The sequence below is a fragment of the Bufo gargarizans genome, chromosome 1, assembly GCF_014858855.1.
Source record: "Bufo gargarizans isolate SCDJY-AF-19 chromosome 1, ASM1485885v1, whole genome shotgun sequence".
In the NCBI taxonomy this organism is placed as follows: Eukaryota; Metazoa; Chordata; class Amphibia; order Anura; family Bufonidae; genus Bufo; species Bufo gargarizans.
The window spans coordinates 130,583,928-130,603,948 of NC_058080.1; the positions used below are offsets into that span (position 1 = coordinate 130,583,928).

General features: G+C 43.4%; 1 protein-coding gene across 2 annotated transcripts in view; it reads left to right on the top strand.

The window, feature by feature from the left end:
• Positions 1 to 1,052: 1,052 nt before the first annotated feature.
• NSUN7 (NOP2/Sun RNA methyltransferase family member 7) overlaps positions 1,053 to 20,021 on the top strand; it is a 77,809-nt gene continuing 58,840 nt past the window's right edge. For both annotated transcript variants that reach the window (XM_044291688.1, XM_044291760.1), the window contains exon 1: positions 1,053 to 1,150. The gene's annotated coding sequence lies outside the window, so the exon portion shown is untranslated. The remainder of the gene's footprint in view (positions 1,151 to 20,021) is intronic.

Sequence of the window (20,021 nt, forward strand, 5' to 3'; positions counted from 1 at the left end):
GGCAGTACAGGTACACAGATACTGGTTAGGGCAGGCAGTACAGGTAGACGGATACTGGTTAGGGCAGGCAGTACAGGTACACAGATACAGGTCAGGGCAAGCAGTACAGGTACACAGATACAGGTCAGGACAATCTGCAGTCAGATAACAAAAGTAGAAAATATATATAATAATTTACAACTTCACAATAATGGAGCCTTGCTAAAGTGAAGGTGGGATCGCCAAGTTTAAATAAGTAGACGTGTGTGACCTGCTGATCTAAGAGAGCGGGGGTGACAGGTATGTGTCCCCACTTACTACAGACTAGATCAGGAGGAGACATCTGCAACAGTCATAGCAGATGGTCCATCTGGAGAAAATGATCAGAAAGCCTTGTCTATTTACTGCTCATCAGAAATGAAGCTTTGTGGGGTTTAACAAATGTTTTGGCTGATTTGTATTTAGCTTCTGCATTGCGCTGGGTGACCTGCTACTGCCAATCCTCTCTGGCTGGTTAATGAGACAAAGCAGACAGGTCTGTCTCTCTAACATACTGGGGGAGACTTATCAGAACTGGTGTAAAGTAGAACTGGCTTAGTTGCCCCATAGCAACCAATCAGATTCCACCTTTCATTTTCCAATGGAGCTCTGAAATATGAAAGGTGGAATCTGATTGGTTGCTATGGGTAACTAAGCCAGTTGTGATAACTCTCCTCCTCTAATGTCTATTAACCATCTATGTTTCTCCTGTCTGATATCTATGTATCCAACTTTCTCCTCTCTCTGTATCCAGATTAAAGTCAGTGTAATCTTATAACTTTCCATCAGGCTGTGGGTGGCAGCTCAGGTGTAGACGGGTGTGCCCATCACAGTTGCCATGTCAGCAGCTACCACGCTATTCACTGGCACGGTGATCTAGACTAGCAAGTGATGAACGGATTAGGCCACGCCTGCCGCAATCTCAGCACCGCCCGGGGCGAGGAGTCCCCGCCCACCATGTGCTAAACCCTGGGACGCACAGCTGGTTGTCATGGCGATTCATCAGCGTTTATCCGTGTAGACCCCGCCCAGTCCCAGCTCCGGTATAGTAGAGGCGGTGATGTTGTGGTGTGGTCCGGACGGCGGTGCTGTTTGGTAGCTGTACCCACTCAGGAGCAGCTGGATCTCGCAGGTACTGGGGTAGCAATGCATGGTTGTGCTGTGGAACTACAAGTCTCAGCGAGCTCTAGAGCTTCTGATTAAGGTGATGGGACTTGTAGGAAGCTACTTGGGGGCTCCCTGTAACCATGGGGGGGTCTTTAGGGAATGTTCTTATAGAATATAGATACAATGTATCCAGTGCTGAGTGGTAGAGTGTGTCAGACCAGTCAGAGCAAGGCTTCTCCTGGCATCATGGGGGCTATTCATTTACCACCTAGACCAGTGGTGGCGAAGCTATGGCACAGGTGCCAGAGGCAGCACCCTCTCTGTGGGCACCCGCACTATGAACAGCACAGCAGCGCACTGAAGTGATAAGTAGATGGAAGCTATACTCTATGGGATGGTAGTGTTCAGGTTACATTTGCCATACATGAGTTTTGGGTTGCAGTTTGGGCACTCAGCCTCTAAAGGTTCTCCATCACTGGTCTAGGATATGGAGGAAAGTGCCCGAGAAATGCCATGTCTAGAGGGTGCTGCCATATGATAGAGACCCCAGAAACCAAAGTGCTGTTTATGTAGATGTCACATTATTATATCGTAGACCTATAACTAACATCTGGCCCGAATATTTTAGCCCCCGTAAAAAAACAAAGATTTAATAAAAAAAATCCGCCTAGTGGTCTGTGTGTTTGTGTGTATATGAACGTGTGTATATGTGTGTAGTTTGTGTCCAGTATATGTACTGTATGTGTAGTGTATATAATGTATGTAGTGTATGTACTGTATGTGTGTGTAGTAGTGTATATATACTGTATGTGTGCAGTTTGTGTCCAGTATATGTACTGTATGTGTAGTGTATATAATGTATGTAGTGTATGTACTGTATGTGTGTGTAGTAGTATATATACTGTATGTGTGCAGTTTGTGTCCAGTATATGTACTGTATGTGTAGTGTATATATAATGTATGTAGTGTATGTACTGTATGTGTGTGTAGTAGTGTATATATACTGTATGTGTGCAGTTTGTGTCCAGTATATGTACTGTATGTGTAGTGTATATAATGTATGTAGTGTATGTACTGTATGTGTGTGTAGTAGTATATATACTGTATGTGTGCAGTTTGTGTCCAGTATATGTACTGTATGTGTAGTGTATATATAATGTATGTAGTGTATGTACTGTATGTGTGTGTAGTAGTATATATACTGTATGTGTGCAGTTTGTGTCCAGTATATGTACTGTATGTGTAGTGTATATAATGTATGTAGTGTATGTACTATATGTGTGTGTAGTAGTATATATACTGTATGTGTGCAGTGTGTCCAGTATATGTACTGTATGTGTGTGTAGTAGTATATATACTGTATGTGTGCAGTGTGTGTCCAGAGTATGTACTGTATGTGTAGTATATACCATATTTTTCGCCCTATAGGAAATTAGCCTTACATAAAATACATAAGCAGCAGGAGAGAGACTGTCGAGTTCTAAAAGAAAAAGAAACAGCCGCCATAGAGATTCTGGAATCTCTGGACGGTAACAATCAAACTAAGGCGACTTTCACACTTGCGGCAGGACGGATCCGACAGGCTGTTCACCATGTCGGATCCGTCCTGCGGCGGTGCACGTAGAAAGCCGCCGGACTAAAAAGCCTGACATGCAGTAATTTTAGTCCGGCGGGCTTTCTCTGTGCACCGTCCCCATTATAGTCAATGGGGACGGAGCGGCGGTCCGGCGGCACGGCGAAATAGCCGCAGGACGGATCCGACATGGTGAACAGCCTGTCGGATCCGTCCTGCCGCAAGTGTGAAAGTCGCCTTAGTTTGATTGTTACCGTCCAGAGATTCCAGAATTTCTATGGCGGCTGTTTCTTTTTCTTTTAGAACTCGACAGTCTCTCTCCTGCTGCTTATGTATTTTATGTAAGGCTAATTTCCTGGCAAAAAGGTTAACATCCTTAACCCGGGAAGGCTTTACATATTCATCATTTTTATACCATGTAAACCTGTACGTTATAATTTTTAGTTGTTAAAACAATATATAGTGAGCATATTAAAACGCTGGACTAATTTTTCAAGTAACGATAAGGCAGGCGCCTCAATAGGTGTTTACAGTGGTCGAGTTGGGGTAAGGTCTTCGAATAATGGCAACTATGTATATGAGAAACAAATAATATATATATTATAGATCATCATAACGGTTGCTATATACATGAGAAACAAATGTAGTGCCATAAGTCAGTATACTAGATCGACTAGCTGACGGCTATAGATAATAAATGATGTTGGAGAACCCAACCCTATGTTACTACTAAATGCATGGTATATAATATACAATATCAGATCTTACAGTATTATCAAACCAGTTGACTAACAACCCAGGTAAAACAAGTGCAGCATATAAAGAAGCAGATGACAAGTTAGATTCATGCATTAGCAAATTGGGCACAGTGCCTGTATGAATAGTGTGCACAGCGCAGGCGTAGTGGCTACAGTACCCTGTTGCAGAGATGAAGACCAAGCGCAGGCGCAGTGCGCCACAGGAACCGAAGAAAGCAGTATCATCTTTTGCCGGCTCCAGACTACTAAGTTCCGACACAAACGCAGTGGGGGCTATCGGCGCGTACAGAAGGTAAGTCCAGGAGCCGAAGCCCACTGCGCAGCGGGTCATAAGGCAACTCCCAATTGCGTGTGACGAGGGAGCCCATCACAGCTATAATCCTTATCCCTATAGGGCACTCTAAGTAGGCACCTATATACCTAGGTTGGATTGCCTCCTATCTCCACAGTCAGTGAGAAGGTAGCCTATACATTTCTTATACCAGCGTTCGCCATTCAAGTCTGCCCACTACCCCTGATGAAGCCAGATTAGCTGGCGAAACATGTTGGGGGGCGGAATTTAGGTTTTAATTGCTGTATTTCACCGGTGCTAGACTGTACTCTGTGCGCGTAGTGTCGAACAGTCAGTGCGAACAGGCTTTGCTCCACCACTTACGCCTCAATCGTGGGGGGTTATTAGTAATTAGGCACAGTGCAATACCCCAGCTAATATAGCAGGGATCGGAGAAAGGCAGTGCACCCCGCCTGCGCTTCTACGCTGTATACCAGTCATGAAGAGCACTTTGTGGGGTATAGCTAGTTTTAAGCTTTCAGTTAGCTCACGTGTGGTTACCTTTTTCACTTGTTTTAATAAAGAAGTAAAAGCTAAATTTTAGTGTCTGGGAGAAGAGTGGTTAGTAGCCGTATAGGCAGAATTGTTTGATATATTAGAAACCCTTCCCGGACAGGGTCCTCTCTAGATTTTGTGTATATGTGTGTAGTATATATATTGTATATGTGTAGTGTGTATGTACTGTATGTGTGTACTGTATGTGTGTAGTGTATATATACTGTGTATGTGTGTAGTGTGTATCCAGTGTATGTACTGTATGTGTAGTGTATATATACTGTATGTGTGTATCCAGTGTATGTACTGTATGTGTGTAGTGTATATATACTGTATGTGTGTAGTATATATACTGTATATGTGTGTAGTGTGTGTCCAGTGTATGTACTGTATGTGTAGTATATAAACTGTATGTGTGTAGTGTATATCCAGTGTATGTACTGTATGTGTAGTGTATATATACTGTATATGTGTAGTGTGCATCCAGTATATGTACTATATGTGTGTAGTGTGTATATATACTGTATGTGTAGTATATACACTGGATATACATTACACACATACAGTTTATGTACTATATGTGTGTAGTTTAGTATATATACTGTATGTGTGTATGTACTGTATGTGTGTGTAGTATATGTGTGTAGTGTGTATCCAGTGTGTATATATACAGTATGTGTGTGATATTGGCCTTAGGGCTCATTCAGACGACCATATCTGTTTTGCAGTCCGCAAATTGGGGGGTCCGCAAAACATGGACACCGACCATGTGCGTTCCGTATTTTGCGGAACAAAACGGCCAGCCCTATGATAGAAATGCCTATTCTTGTCCACCATTGCAGACAGGAATAGGACGTTTTCTATCTTTTTGTGTGGCCAAGGAACGGAAGTACGGATGCGGACAAACTGCATCTTTTGCGGCCACATTGAAAAGAATAGGTCTGCATCTGTTCCGCAAAATTGTGGTGGCAAAGGGTAGGTTCACACAGAGTTTTTGGAGGAGGTTTTAAGAAGGACTTAAATGCAGTTTTTTCAGCCTTTGAATCCAGAGGAACAAAAAGCAGTCTGGTGTGAGATCTGCATTTATACAAGCAGGCAAATAACGCGAGATTGTGAGCGTTCATGTGTTTGTATTAAATGTGTCACTTTAGATTACGTGACGTCAGATTCTGGGACTACAATAACTTAGATTCTTATCACTGCACTGTATTGGTACATATATTTGTTCAAAATATTAGCAAATTGCCTATTTGGAATCACAAATCGTGTATCTAACCGAGCGAATTTCAACACTGGGAAAACGATAATTTGGAAAAGAGTTTGCTGCTCACTGAACAAGCACTCTGTGGGGGAGGGTGCTAGCGAGGAGTAACAGTTAGAAAGCAGGGTAGAGTGCCAGGGAGGCCAGCCCTAATCTGACACACCCCAACAAGTTTGCATGGTTGGCAGATGAGGGGGATGTCGGTTCCAGTAAGCAGGGGTCCAGGAGAGCAGGGCAGACAGGTGCTGGTAGTGGGAGATTCAATTATTAGGGGTACAGATAGGGCGATCTGTCACAAAGACCGTGATCGCCGAACAGTGTGCTGTCTTCCTGGCGCTCGAGTTTGACACATCGCGGATCGGGTTGACAGATTACTGGGAGGGGCTGGAGAAGATCCAGCGGTCATGGTCCATATCGGAACCAATGACAAAGTTAGAGAAAGTCTGAGCATCCTTAAAAATGATTTTAGGGATTTAGGTCACAAGATTAGGGCAAGGACCTCAAAGGTAGTGTTTTCCGAAAAACTGCCTGTACCATGAGCCACACAAGAAAGTCAGTGGGAGATTAACAAGTGGCTCAAGAACTGTTATAGGAAGAAGAAAGAATTGAGAGATTAGCCAACATATCCTACTTGGAGGACATGTCTGAGCCCGGGCACCGCGCCAAGGTTTCTCAAGTAGCTCGGGACCTAACGCTAAACCTACCTGGGCCGTATGGGCAATACCAGGAGCCAGTGGGCAAATTACAGGAGAGCAAGATCTGACTCACAGCAATCTCCCACTAACCTCCAGAATGTGACAATGCATACAGTGGGAGGAGGGAGAGAGCTCTGAGCCCCACTCAAGACTGACTGATATAGCCCAGGCCTCAAATGTGCTTCAAATGTGCACCAGAATGCTGCCTGTGGATGGAAATAAAGGCACATTCAGACTAGGAGTTTCTACTTCTAAACAAAATAGACGAGGCGGCAAATCATAATAAGGTCGTTAATATGGGGGACTTCAACTACCCAGATATAGACTGGGAAACTAAATCTCATAAAGGAAACAGGTTCTTGGCAATACCCAAAGAAAATTACCTTTCCCAACTAGAGGGACGGCCATACTGGACTTAGTATTAACCAATAGACCTGTTAGAACAACAGACGTGCAGGTTGGGGGACACCTGGGAAATAGTGACCATAAAGTAATAAACTTCCAATTGTCATTCAAAAGACCACCCTCTGTTTTCTATCACTGAGCCAGTTACTTACCCACATACAGACGTTTTCTCCCAGTCCGAGCATTCTCATTTTATATACTAACCTTTTATGTGGTACAGTGTAAATTGATTTGGAGAAGTCCAGATATACGACAGCCATTGATTCGCCGCTGTCAAGTCTAGAACTTACCTCCTCATTGAAACTGATTAAATTACAAACCGGATTCCCAAAAAGTTGGGACACTATACAAATCGTGAATAAAAACTGAATGCAATGATGTGGAGGTGCCAACTTCTAATATTTTATTCAGAATAGAACATAAATCACAAAAGTTTAAACTGAGAAAATGTACCATTTTAAGGGAAAAATATGTTGAATCAGAATTTCATGGTGTCAACAAATCCCCAAAAAGTTGGGACAAGGCCATTTTCACCACTGTGTGGCATCTCCCCTTCTTACAACACTCAACAGACGTCTGGGGACCGAGGAGACCAGTTTCTCAAGTTTAGAAATAGGAATGCTCTCCCATTCTTGTCTAATACAGGCCTCTAACTGTTCAATCGTCTTGGGCCTTCTTTGTTGCACCTTCCTCTTTATGATGCGCCAAATGTTCTCTATAGGTGAAAGATCTGGACTGCAGACTGGCCATTTCAGTACCCGGATCCTTCTCCTACGCAGCCATGATGTTGTGATTGATGCAGAATGTGGTCTGGCATTATCTTGTTGAAAAATTCAGGGTCTTCCCTGAAAGAGATGACGTCTGGATGGGAGCATATGTTATTCTAGAACCTGAATATATTTTTCTGCATTGATGGTGCCTTTCCAGACATGCAAGCTGCCCATGCCACACGCACTCATGCAACCCTATACCATCAGAGATGCAGGCTTCTGAACTGAGCGTTGATAACAACTTGGGTTGTCCTTGTCCTCTTTGGTCCGGATGACATGGCGTCCCAGATTTCCAAAAAGAACTTCGAATCGTGACTCGTCTGACCACAGAACAGTCTTCCATTTTGCCACACTCCATTTTAAATGATCCCTGGCCCAGTGAAAACGCCTGAGCTTGTGGATCTTGCTTAGAAATGTCTTCTTCTTTGCACTGTAGAGTTTCAGCTGGCAACGGCGGATGGCACGGTGAATTGTGTTCACTGACAATGGTTTCTGGAAGTATTCCTGAGCCCATTCTGTGATTTCCTTTACAGTAGCATTCCTGTTTGTGGTGCAGTGTTGTTTAAGGGCCCGGAGATCACGGGCATCCAGTATGGTTTTACGGCCTTGACCCTTACGCACAGAGATTGTTCCAGATTCTCTGAATCTTCGGATGATGTTATGCACAGTTGATGATGATAGATGCAAAGTCTTTGCAATTTTTCGCTGGGTAACACCTTTCTGATATTGCTCCACTATCTTTCTGCGCAACATTGTGGGAATTGGTGATCCTCTACCCATCTTGGCTTCTGAGAGACACTGCCACTCTGAGAAGCTCTTTTTATACCCAATCATGTTGCCAATTGACCTAATTAGTGTTAATTGGTCTTCCAGCTCTTCGTTATGCTCAAATTTACTTTTTCCAGCCTCTTATTGCTACTTGTCCCAACTTTTTGGGGATTTGTTGACACCGTGAAAATTTGAATCAACATATTTTTCCTTTAAAATGATACATTTACTCGGATTAAACGTTTGATCTGTCATCTATGTTCTATTATAAATAAAATATTGACATTTGCCATCTCCACATCATTGCATTCAGTTTTTATTCACAATTTGTTTAGTGTCCCAACTTTTTGGGAATCCGGTTTGTAGTTTGACATGACCGATCCCTCATGAAGCCATGCTGATATGGCGTTATTTGATTATTTTCCTTGAGGTGCTCCAAGATAGTATCTCTTAGAAAATCTTCAAACAGTTTACCCACGACAGATGTTAAACTTACTGGCCTATAGTTTCCGGGCTCGGTTTTATGACCCATTTTGAATATTGGCACCCCATTTACTATGCGGCAATCCTGTCGAACACTCCCTGTCAGTATAGAGTCCTTAAATATCAGAAATAAGGGTCTGGCTATGACATTACTTAATTCTCTTAGGATACAGGGGGTGGTGCCACCTGGTCCTGGCGATTTGTCTATTTTAATCTTTTTAAGACGCCACTGTACTTCTTCCTGGGTCAGACAGGGCACTTTTAATGGGGAATTTACTTTTAAATTCTGCATTTCATCTGACAGTCTTTTTTCTTCAGTGAACACTGTGGAGAAAAATAATATTTAATAGCTTTGCTTTCTCCTCATCGCTTTCTGCAACTCCCCCCTCATCACTCTTTGAAGGGCTGACACCATTAGATTTAGGGTACTTTCACACTTGTGGCAGAGTGATCTGGCAAGCAGTTTTGTCGCCGGATCTGGCAATCTGCATGCAAATGGACATCATTTGTAGACGGATCCAGATGCGGATCCGTCTCACAAATGCATTGCAAGAACGGATCCATCTGTCCGTTTGTCATATGGACAAACGGATCAGTTTCTATTTTTGTTCACATTTTTAAAGGACGGATCCAGCATTGCGGTATTTTTAATGCAGGATCCGGCACTAATACATTTCTATTGAAAAAAATGCAGGCAAGTGTACAGTTTCTCTGGCCGGAGATAAAACCGCAGCATGCTGCAGTATTACCTTAGTCCTGAACAGTCAAAAAGACTGAACTGAAGACATCCTGATGCATCCTGAATGGATTGCTCTCCATTCAGAATGCATGGGGATAAAACTGATCAGTTATTTTCCAGTATAGAGCCGCTAGGACGGAACTCAATACCGGAAAAGAAAAACGGTAGTGTGAAAGTACCCTTATACTTTTTACCTTTTATATAATTGAAGAACATTTTAGGGTTAGTTTTACTCTCTTTGGCAATTCATCTCTCGGTCTCTAGTTTGGCTGCTTTTATTTGTTTTATTACATATTCTATTTTTTTTCCTTGTAGTTTTTCAGTGCTTCCTCGCTACCCTCCTGTTTTAGTGATTTAAATGCTTTCTTTTTGTCATTTATTGCTTTCTTTACAGTTCTTTTTTATCCACATTGATTTCTTCTTGTTCCTTAACCTTTCATTCCCATAAGGTATGTACCTCTCACAATTAGATTTTAGGATGCTTTTAAAAATATCCAATTTTGTGGCTGTATTTTTATTTTTGAGGACTTTGTCCCAGTTAGTTAGGCCTTTGGCCTCTCTTAGTTGGCTAAATTTAGTCAGGTCTATTGGTTAATACTAAGTCCAGTATGGCCGTCCCTCTAGTCTGGTCCTGAACCAGTTGGGAAAGGTAATTGTCTTTGGTTATTGAGATGTACAGGTTTCCTTTATGAGATGTACAGGTTTCCTTTATGAGATGTACAGGTTTCAGTTTCCCAGTCTATATCTGGGTAGTTGAAGTCCCCCATAATAACAACCTCATTATGATTTGCCGCCCATCTATCTCGTTTAGTAGTAGATTTTGGGGACTCTGGTATATTAGATGGCTTATAATAAACTCCTATTAGTAATTTATTAGTTTTTGCCTCCATGTATTTCTACCCACAGTGACTCCACATGTTTATGTCCCTCACTTATATCTACGTTAACTGCCCAGTCATAGCTATCATCCAGCCATGTTTCAGTTATTCCCACTATGTCCTAGTTCTCCTCACACATCACTAATTCCAGCTCCCCAGTTTCATTAGTCAGGCGTCTGGCATTAGTATACATACAATTGAGAGGTTTATGTATATTTTTTTACCCTACACCTTTCCTTCTGAACTGTTCTTGTCCCTCCTTCCATTCTTCCCTCATTTCCATTACCTTTCCCCTGGTCTTTATCTGCGCTATCTTCCCCTCCTATAATGTAATTACCTTCCCCCCAGTCCCTAGTTTAAACACTCCTCCAACCTTCTAGCCATCTTCTCCCCATTGCGGTGCAGCCCATCCCTACCATAGAGCCTGTAGCTGACAGAGAAATCGGCCCAGTTCTCAGGGAACCCAAACCCCTCCTTCCTACACCAGTTCTTGAGCCACTTGTTAACCTCCCTAATCTCCCGCTGACTTTCTTGTGTGGCTTGTGGTACAGGCAGTAATTCGGAAAATACTGCCTTTGAGGTCCTTGGCCTAAGCTTTTGACCTAAATCCCTAAAATCTTTATTAAGGACTCTCCACCTTCCTCTAACTTTGTCATTGGTTCAAATATGGACCATGACCGCTGGATCTTCTCCAGCCCCTCCCAGTAATCTGTCAACCCAATCCGTGATGTGTCAAACTCTAGCGCCAGGAAGACAACACACTGTTCGACGATCCCGGTCTTTGTGACAGATTGCCCTATCTGTACCCCTAATAATTGATAGTATCACTATACTCCACAGCGACGTCAGCACCTTCCGCAGTGCGGCAGTTGTCACAGTTGTCATATTTATTCATATGACTTCATTCAGTTTTGCATTTAAATGAAATATTGTCAGACTTTTGAATAATAGGCCATTTAAAGGGGTTCTCCGAGACTGGGAACCCATGTTGAGGTGACTGGGCAGGTTGCAAAGGTTTAAAAAAAAATAATAAGACTCGCGTTGAGCGTTGACCTCCCTTATACGATGCCTCTGCTGGACCTGAAGTGTGACGTGTTATTTAGGGAGAGATCAATCACATCACCATTATTTTTCTGTTCTTCTGATTCGTTAGAAGAACAGAAAAATAAAGAAAAAAATTATCCTGTGCATCAGTTAGGGCTAATGCACACAACCGTATGTATTTTGCAGTCCACAAAACACGGATCTGCAAAAAAATAAAAATAAAAGGTGACATCCATGTGACGTCCGTGTTACAGACAAGAATGGGACATGTTCTGTTGTTTTTTACAGAACAGACTTGCGGACATATGGCTACGGAATGCACATAGAGTTACTTCAGTTTTTTTGCCCTATTGAAATGAATAGTTCCGCATTTGGGCCCGTACAGGCACGGACAAAAAATACATTTGTGTGCATGAGCTCTTATGCACATTTGGCATCTGTTTGAGCCACTTCCGTCAGATTCTGCATGCAGGACTTTTTTTTCCATCTAAGAAACAGATCTCAGATGAAAATGGCTCAAACGGATGCCAGATGTGCATAACTGATACACAGGATCTGTTTGTTTCTTTATTTTTCTGTTCTTCTGAAAGATCAAAAGAAGCAAAAAATAACTCTGATGTGTATTTTCCCTTCCAAGTACATCACTGCTGCTGACCAATCAGCCACCTCAGCATTGGCAGTGGTTACGTGGCGTGCCTGCATCCATCACCAATGAAGCCATTGATTGGCCAGAGGTGAAGTGCATGTAGACGTCACACCACACTTCTGGTCCAGTAGAGTGAGTGGAAGCGGTGGAGAAAGGGCCTCTGCACTGGACCCAGAGGTCTTTTTTAAATTTTATTTTTATTTTAGCGCCCTGCCCAGCCATCTAAACATGGGCTCCCAGTCTTGGAGAACCCCATTGACATGTGTCTATCATTTAACATAATTCTGATACATCAGAAGTAGAGAAGAGCAAAGTTTGATTCAGCTGATTCGCTGAATTTCACAAAAAAATTTGCTTCATGATGAAGCGCATTTTTTTGTAAGTAGCAGGTGCAATGACAGAGAGCTGTGATAGCGCCACCCCCGTCATTGTACCCCTCAGATGCCGCGTTCTTACATGAACTCCATCTGAGTGTGAAATTAACAATAAAAAAAAATTAAATCAAACTTACCGCCTCCATTTGCTTGCGACGGGCCTTCAGCCTCCATCTTGCTTAAAGATCTCGGCGGAAATCCTGTGCGGTGCGAGATTACGTTATGATGCCCGCTGGCGTGGTGACGTATGACATCACTCCGGCAGGCGTGATGATGTAATCTCGTGCCGCACTGGATTTCGAGATCTTCAAGCAAGATGGAGGCTGACGGCCCGGCGCGAGCAAATGGAGGAGGTAAGTTTGAATTTTTTTGTTTTTTATACTATTTCAGGTTAAATCGATTCGCTGACACGAAACATAGGGAAATTTGGCTTCTAGGCGAATCCAATTTATCCTGATATTCGGAACAAATTCCACTTCATGGGATTCGATTCGCTCATCTCTAATCAGAAGTTTTGATCAGAAGAGGTCCAAGTGCTAAGATTCCCACTGATCTCTAAAACAAAGGGGCCGAAACACTTACGCTGGGTTCACACCTGAGCGTATTCGATAAGCGCTGTTTCGAGGCGTTTTTATCGGGCGTTTTTGAGGCGTATTTTGGGGCGTTTTTGTATTTTGGAAACGCGCGTCGTACGCGCGTTCTTGCTATTGACCACAGAGGCGTACAATGAAAAACAGAGGTGTTACGCGCGACAATACGCCCCCAAAGAAGCTCCTGTACTTCTTGGGGCGTAGGGCGTTTTACAGCGCGTACGAGTGTAAAACGCTCCGGTGAGGACCATGCCCATAGGGAAACATTGTTTTTTTTGCCTGTTGAGCGTTTTACAGCGCGTAGGAACGCCAGCCCCTTTGCTGGCGTAGTTTAAAGCCATTTTCCATGCCACACCACACCCCCTTTTTCTGCTACTTTGCAAAAGTGGCGTGAGCAGAGTATAGTCACAGATTTTGTCCCAAAATGCGAAGTAATTACGCCAAAAACTGGCGTAAATCATAAAACACCCCAGAGTGGTGTTACCACTTCTCTACCCTGCTACTGTCCTTATTGGGCTAACAAAATGTCATCTTATATATTGTTGTCCAGGTTCTATACATTGTGCTTTCCTAATCTGTGTGCAACTGTTATGTTCATATCATTTACCTGGTTCACCAGCAGGTGGCAGCAAGCACGGCAAAGCTATCTTAGATGGAATGGAACTTACCATTCCATTCTAACTCCCCTCTGGAGAAAAGTGGGCCATCCCTACTTCCTTTAGGAAGCGTGGGTTAGTTCCAGTTTAGGTCTGCCCTAGACAGGGGAAGGGTGTGCAGGGGCACGACTAAAGCCTGCTGGAACCAAGACAAAGACTGCAACTCTTTGGAGAAACATTTATTCAAGTAAAGCTGCCATTGAACTTCATCTCAAGGTCTGGACTCAAGTTATTTCTCCAAATCCCTCAATTTTTCCCCCTTTTTATTGCTTCAGAGCCAAAGCCTGGGGTCCAGCCGTATCCAGGCAGGAGCACCGTGACACATACAGAGATATTTTAGGCCGCAACATACCACTCAGTATTTCCTACACCTGGGACGCGCAGCATAGAGGGCCCAGGGGGGAGGCCACCCGTTGCAATCAGAACTAAGTGGGTAATTTATTATATCGCTTTTGTCTTGTGACATGGCGCTCCATCATGCTGGAAAAAGTATTGTTCATCCCCAAATTATTCATGGCAGTGTTCTTCATGCAGTCAACCCCACACATGAATGGTCTCAGGATACGTTACTGTTGGCATGACACAGGATTCATGGTAGTACTCACCTTTTTCTTCTATGGACAAGCATTCTTCCAGATGTCCCAAACAGTCTGATGGTGGCTTCATCAGAGAAAATAACTTTACTCCAGTTCTCTGCAGTCCATTCCCTGTTCTTTCCATAGAATGTTTGTCCTTGATGTATATCTTGGAGGGAAGTGGCTTCTTTGCTGCTCTTCTTCTCCAGGGCATCTACCAAAAGCCTTCGTCTCACTTCACTCACACCTGCCTCCTGCGATTCCTGAGCAAGTTCTGCATTGGTGGTGAGACAGCAGCTGAATCCTCTTTAAGAGACAGTCCTGGCACTAGCTGGACCTTCTCTGGCGCTTTGACGCCATCTTCACGGCAATTGAACCTCTCTCATTGACACCAAAAAATCATGCAGAAAGCTTTGTGAAAACCAAAATTTGTGTTAGTCTTATAACTTTTGGCCATAACTGTACAAAAGCAGAACAGCACACTATATGAATTATATCTCTAGCTCACTGTATTTTATTTGCACATTATTGTAATCCATGAAAACAACCACTTTGTGATACACTATATACAATGAAGGAGCGACGCAGGTGTGAAAGTAGCCTTACTACAGTGGACGGGGGGGGGGGGGGGGGGGTGAAAAAACTGGAGTAACATCTCTAAAAATAGCTCTCTCGTCTAAAGATGCAACAAACTAAACATACAATGTGCAGCATTTCATACATTTGGTGCAATTATGCAGCAGGCCTGGAAGGGAGTAGTGTAGAGAAGGCATGCTCAACCTGTGGCCCTCCAGCTGTTGCAAAACTACAACTCCCATCATTCCCTGACAGTCTACAGCTATCATCCTACAGAAGGGCATCGTGAGAGTTGTAGTTTTACAACAGCTGGAGGGCCGCAGGTTGAGCATCCCTGGTGTAGAGGAATGGAGTGGTGGTACCACCCCTGGCGCTCCCTGGCTCTTTAAGTGATGAGGAGGGCACAACTTTTCTTCCCTTAGGGCGACACTTTGGGTCTCTTGCCTAGTGGCAGCACTTTACTGAGGCAGTAGGATAGATGGTTCTCAAAGGCACTTTTAAATGTAAGGACAGTCTTCTCAGGTTGTTTAGTTGTTTAGGCTATTTTTCGAAAGGCTGTGTGGTTAGGCAGGGTAGAAGGGTAGGCAGTTTACTAGTCCCTCTGAGTCTCTCTCCAATCAGCTTGTAAATTCTCTCCCATCCGGCCTAACAGGTGTACTTTCTCTATCTTTATATCTAGATATCCACAGTACCCTCAGAGGGGTGCAGTCCTTCCAAACAGATGGCCTTTCTGCACTTTAATATACTAGGGGACCTGAAGCTTATCTCCCCAAACACAATGCAGTAAAGTCCTAAACTGGAATAGATGTGTTACCTTCACTGGCTTATATATTTGAATACTTGTTTGGCCGCTAAACCTTCAGTTATATTAGCAGTTTCTTTCCTCAGGGGCTGGCACATATACTGTAAATCTGCTTGATGCTTTCCTTTTAGATCAGCAGCTCACTGATCTTCTTGCTGTCCAATGTCTCTCTCTCCGCCTACATACTACACTGGAACTGTGTACTCAGTCCACCTAACAATTGTTTCTAAGGGTCTGGCGGGCCAGTTAGCTCCCTACTTCTCTCACACAACCCTTCAGATACACATTGCAGTCACATTAACCCCTTTTGCAGTGGGCCACCAGCACGCAGACTGGTGCAAATATATAAGAAATGGAGTTTGCAGTGTAAGAGGCCTGTGTGACACATACATGTGTGAGGGAGAAGAGGACAGGGCTTTAGCATTTGTCCAGTGTTGTTTTTAGCCTACACTGGATTCTTTGGCAGGTAGCGTTGTTCTGGCGCGCTGCTCAGATGGTGCAGCCAGTATTACAACTCTCCCCTAGGGTAGTGTGCACTAATAACAAACTGAATGATAAAACTGATGTGTCCTGCTACTTTTCTCATTTCAGCCGGTGGTCTACATCATCACCTTTGTTTAGTGAGCAGCTATGTGGAATTTCTTACTCTTGTTCTCCCCTCTTTCCACATAATTACTAAGCCGCAAATAGCTGGACTTTTGTAAGCCACACCTCGTTTCTACTAGGAAACATCAGGATGGACCATGAAGGTGGTGCAGGGATAGACTCTGTTCTCTGACTCCATACCGACTATTGGTTGGCTTACTTTGCGACAGAATTTAACACCGGAACTGTGACGCAATTTTGGAGCAAACAGTCCCTTTCACACAAAGCCACACCCCTTCCCTGTTAAGCCACATCCCTTTTCAGACTAAGTGCAGATAACTTCTGTAAACCTAGATGCAGCAAATGCTCCATATTTTAGCGCAATTTGCACCAAAATCTAGGTGCACTGAAACGAGGACTACTGTTAAGTTTACAGTAGTTTTAAAGGGCTTCTGTCACCCCACTAAAGTCTTTTTCTTTTTTTTTTTTGGGGGGGGAGGGGGGTACTTATAATCCCTATTCTGCAATATATCAATCCATAATGTGATTAATCATTTTGGTTCAGTAGATAATGCAAAAAACTGACTTTTATCATATGCAAATTACCTGTCTACCAGCAAGTAGGGCGGCTACTTGCTGGTAGCAGCCGCATCCTCCTCTCATAAAGACGCCCCCTCCTCATGTTGATTGACAGGGCCAGCGAACGCGCTCGTTCTCTGCTGGCCCTGTCTGCATTCAAAATCTGGCGCCTGCGCCGTACCGGTCTTCAGTCGGCGCAGGCGCACTGAGGGGAGGATGCTCGCTCGGCCGCTCCATCCTCAATGCGCCTGCGCCGATGACATCACATCTACACCCAGCGCAGGCGCATTGAGGATGGAGCGGCCGAGCGAGCGTCCTCCCCTCAGTGCGCCTGCGCCGACTGAAGACCGGTACGGCGCAGGCGCCAGATTTTGAATGCAGGCAGGGCCACCCAAAAAAAATAATAATACTTTAGTGGGGTGACAGAAGCCCTTTAAGGTGTGTAACTTGAGGGACTACGGTATATACATCACAGAAAGGGAAGCATGGTTGAGAACTACACTTTCAGATGGTGTTAGCTCAGTCAGCAATTTGTTTCTCTACTTTTTACTTTCCACTTTATAGCAATGTGTTTTTAATCCTGTTTGCTGCCATACCATTACACCCATGGTATCTGAGCAAATTAAAAATGTATGCGCTATGACATTTATGGGCCTTCGATTTCATTTGAAATCCCAATCACAGCTGTGACAGTGAAGCTGGAAGTACCAGTGTCAGGCCGGACTGTAAATCTTTGTGACCTGCCAGCAAGCCCTCAAGTGCCAGCAAGCCCCTCAATCAGCTATCCACATGGAAGTTTTCTAGCCAAGAATTTCACATCAACTGTGAGATGAATAATACTAATGCCAACGCTGTTTATTAAGCAGGTCACCGGGGACTCAGCATATGGGCTCCAGTAACATTTTCCAAAAACCATATTGGTGTATGATTCCTAAAATTCATAACAATAGGGACTGCCCCCCAGGTCGCCCGATAGTGTCGGGGAGAGGTTCGGTGACTGAGCTTATCTCCAGGTACTTGGATTGGTTATTAAGACCTCTATAGGAGGGAGTGATTTCATATTTGCAGACATCAAAGTTTTTGGATACCTTACTCTTTCCACTGGCAGGAGGGATACCAATTAGCCAGCATTGACGTTGAGAGCCTGTACACTCGCATCCCTACTGATCTATACAGGCGGTGGCACATCGATTGCTGGCTCCTGGTACAGATTTACCAAATATATTCAGGAATTGTTGCTATTTATGTTGGAACATAATGCTTTTCAGTTTGGGAGGTCATGGTTCCGCCAGAGGGCAGGAACTTGAGGGCAGGGACTGCGATGGGGACGCCAGTAGCGCCCACTTTCGCTAACCTGTTCCTGGCAGAATTTGAAGATAAGATTTAGGATATAAGGAATCCATATGTACAATATATCAAGTTATATCTGAGATACATTGATGACGTGTTTTGTGGTTTGGTCGGGGTCGGAGGAGGAATTCACTAAGTTTATGACATACTTAAATGATAACAATTGTAATATGTTTTTTACATCACAGTTTGGGGGTAATATCCTACAGTTCCTAGATGTTGAAATAGAGATAAAAGAAGGAGTGATTCATACTAGAGAATTTAGGAAGAGCACAGCTACTAACTCCTTATTGAGGTATGATAGTTACCACCCTGCATACATTAACCCCTTCAGGACCCTGCCATTTTTCACCTTAAGGACCAGTCCATTTTTTGCTAATCTGACATGTCTTTATGTGGTAATAACTTTAAAATGCTTTTACTTATCCAGGCCATTCTGAGAATGTTTTCTCGTCACATATTGTACTTCATGACAGTGGTAAATTTGAGTCAAAATATTTAATTTATAAAACAATATGCGGAGCAAGACGGATCCGCGTGACCCCCAATGCAAGTCAATAAGGACAGATCCGTTTTCTCTGCCACAATCTGCCCCAATAGAAAACAGATCCATCTCCCATTGACTTTCAGTGAAGCTCATGACGGATCCGTCTTGGCAATTTTAAAGATCATACAACCGGATCTGTTCATAACGGATGCAGATGGTTGTATTATCAGTAACTGAAGTGTTTTTGCTGAACCTTGCCGGATTCAGTAAAAACGCTAGTGTGAAAGTAGCCTTAGCCGAGTCATCTCAGACATATGGCAGCTGTTGTATTGCTGGGGCATAGCTGAGTTATTATTGGAACACTATACACAGAGATTATGCTGTATATGCATCTACCCTATCACTTCCTGGTCTCTTGAGAAGAGGCTGTACACCAAATTTACAAAGGCCAATAATTAGCCAAATGAGTCATCTTTGTGATTTTGTTTAGGTCCCAACTCACAGACCAAAGGAAACTACTGGCATGACCTTTTTTCTTTGACTATCCAATTTTAATAAGTACATTTGAAATATCTCAGAATCTTTCACTTTTCATGCTAAACTTAACAGGCCAACCTTTTACCACTTTCTGCATCTCACTTGTCAACTTTGCTGTGTAGACTAGGACAGAATTAGCTGAGTCTATTACAATGGCCAGTGATTAGCCAAACAAACTTTCTTACCGATGTTTGTTCCAGATTATTGCCCAATATAATGCCAGCCAGTCACAAACTCATTCATTGTTGATCACACCTTTTGCACAGGCATAAAAATCATAGTTTGTTGGCAGCACATCTCCTCATATACACAGAGAATGGGCTAATAGGAATATTCAAACTGCACGAGGGATGAATAACTGTTCTAATTAGATGAACTTAACGAGTGCCAATTGACATGCCATATCTTCCTAGGTGGTAGTTTATGGGCAGGTCATATTTGTTCATATATCCGTTTGGTAAATTTGGTAGTCTGTTCCGGAAGAGGAGCAGACTACTGCTGTTAGGCCTCATCCGCGTCTCTGTTAGGAGATACAGCAGGCTGTTCCGGCACAGAGCAGCCTGCCGAAATCTTTACTTCACTGCTGGATCCCCATTGACTACAATAAGGTCAGGCAGTGATCCGGCCAATTTCTGGCATAAATTTCGGCCACACAAAAAACTGTTGCATGCAAAAAAAAATTGTCTGGCCAACAGCCAAAATTTGCACTGGATCAGGCAGCCAGATCTCCTAAATGGAGATGTGAACGCGGCCTTACTGTATTCAGCATGGCCAGACACCACTGATTACCGCCAGATCTGGATTCACTATAACAGGATTCAGCAGGTTTCTGATATAAATGCCAGCTATCATGTAGAAATACCTCTGTATGCAGGAGTATTTTTCTGAAAGAAAACCGGCGTTTATGGTGGTAACCTGCCAGATCTCATTATAATGAAT